Genomic DNA, 2,227 nt, shown 5'->3' with positions numbered 1-2,227 from the left:
CACTTGTGACTCTAAGCATTCCAAAGTCAAATCAAGGAGATTTGGGATTGTTATTCCTACATAACAATCAAGGTAACATTATAAACTCATTCTTATGTTAATATGATTACTTGCATGCTAGAATTAGGGTCTATAGTCTTGGATTCAAAGCATGTACAATAGAGAAACCTAGATCCAAGCATTAGGGTTTGTATGAGCACATAGGATGTCTTATGACCAAAACCCATCTGTTTCTTCTACTTGACCTCTCGGTCGATGGTCACTATGGTTCTTCCACGAAGGCAAGGCTCTCGTTGATCTCGATCTCATCGAGTGGGATTACGAGAGTCCTGATGGAAAGGTACGTTTTCAAGTTTGAGATGTGAAGGGTAAGGTGTATGTTACTGAGTTAGCGGTGTAGGCTGGGTTTGTGAGTTACAAGACTGATTCGGGCAAGAATCTCGGAGGTCCTAACTCTCTTGGATTTAGCTCTCCATGCTTTCCGAAGCATATCAAGCCTTCCCAGAGTGAGATTTCCTAAAAGAGTATGGTCTCTCACTTGGAATTCCAAAGGTTTCTTTTTCTTGTTTCTCTTCCCGGTCAAGGGCCACTCCCTTCTGGGTCAAAGTCGTAAGAGGTTTCGTAATTCGCGATGAGTTCTGGATGAACTCTCGACAATAGGTCAGCGAGACCTAGAATTTGGCGAATTCCCGTCGGCATCTTCGGTGCTGACAATTTCTCAACGGTTTTGATTTTTGGAAGGGTCCTCAAGAATTCCCACATCACTAATTGTGTGTCTTAGGAATTCGACTCTTCAATTCTAAAACTCGTATTTAGAGAACTTCATGTAAAGCTTCTCTGATCGTAATGTTTCCATGGTTCGTTGTACATTCTCTTTATGATTTCCTTCTTACTACGAGAGTAGATAAGTAAGTCATTTACAAGGACAATGATGAACTGATCCAAGTAAGAATGGCGTACCCTATTCATTAAGTTCATGAATACTACGGGCATATTGGTCCTATCTGAGGGGTATCACTAGGGACTCATAGTGTCTGTATCAATTTTGGAAGATTGTCCTCGGCACACCCTTCACTAACACTCGTAACTGGTGATATTTTGATCTTAGGTCCATTTCTGAAAGGTACATCGTTCCTTGCGGTTGGTCAACCAATCCAGCTATGCGAGGCAGAATGTAATGATTTCTAATGGAAGTCCTATCGGGGTCTGCACCACGAGGACTTCTCAAGGTGTTACCCATTCTAGTACTTCTCTCGCCCAAGCATGTTTAACTGCGGAGTTCTGATGGGATCCAGTGCATTAGTGCTGGTATGATCGCACCCGCTGAAGTCTGTCTTCTTGAAGAATAAGACCGGAGCTCTCAAAGGTGATGAGCTTGCTCTTCTCATTCTATTGTTTAGTAGTCGTTAAGCTGTCCGAACAGTTCTTGTATCTCCTTTGGTGTGAGACCGTAGGGCGATCGGGTTACAGGAGTCGTATTGGGTTCTAAGTTCGTTCGCATGATGATGCAAGCACTCGTAATCTTGGGCAGTCTTCGTCCTGAAGTTCATATTAGAAGTCATTCGTGGTTCATCAATTGCAGTCTCGTGTATACAATTCGTATATAATTAATATTGAAAAGGTAGTCGAATAAATGATTCTTCCTTAACCGCACATCCCAACGAGGAAAAGAAGTTAAAGTGGAATCATTAATTCTAAACCTGTAGAACCTTGATTATCTACCACCCCTATGTATACATTTTTCAGCGATAGATCAACCATACGGGTCTTTGGATTGAACTTCACGTACTGTACGAGTCGTACTTTAGGGAGGTTTGTTGAGGTTTCTTCGGAAAGGAAAAGAAACATGAGGTACTCTATGAATGAGCACTTGTGTGTTCTGGAATGACGGCTTCACTAGAAAGATGCTTTCGAAGAAACACATGTGCGCACGAAACTGGTATTTTGCGAATCGTATTGACTCGAGTTGTATGATAATATCGGACATACTTGAAAATAAAGACATTAGATTAGAACATAAAGGCATTACAGACCAAAGACAACAGTGCAACTTTTAACAAAGTTATAGTACTTTAGAGTAACTATAGGAATGCTGTTGCGAACAAGGTACAGTACAAAAGGCAAGTATACGCAGTACGAGGGTCCCTTAACTGACGGGATCCCGAAAAAGATAAGACTCTAGTTGCACTAGTTTTAAACATGTTTTATGGGTCTATTACAACGAAAC

At 41.4% G+C, this 2,227-nt stretch overlaps 1 pseudogene; it reads right to left on the bottom strand.

Annotated features, from left to right (window-relative positions):
- Positions 1-1,203: 1,203 nt before the first annotated feature.
- On the bottom strand, positions 1,204-1,322 carry LOC145013722 (5S ribosomal RNA; annotated as a pseudogene).
- Positions 1,323-2,227: the final 905 nt, after the last annotated feature.

This window comes from Lactuca saligna, chromosome 8 (genome assembly GCF_052625555.1).
Source record: "Lactuca saligna cultivar CGN05327 chromosome 8, ASM5262555v1, whole genome shotgun sequence".
NCBI classification, from domain to species: domain Eukaryota; kingdom Viridiplantae; phylum Streptophyta; class Magnoliopsida; order Asterales; family Asteraceae; genus Lactuca; species Lactuca saligna.
Note: the sequence above shows the minus strand (reverse complement) of the source record. Positions and strands in the feature narration are given on the sequence as shown.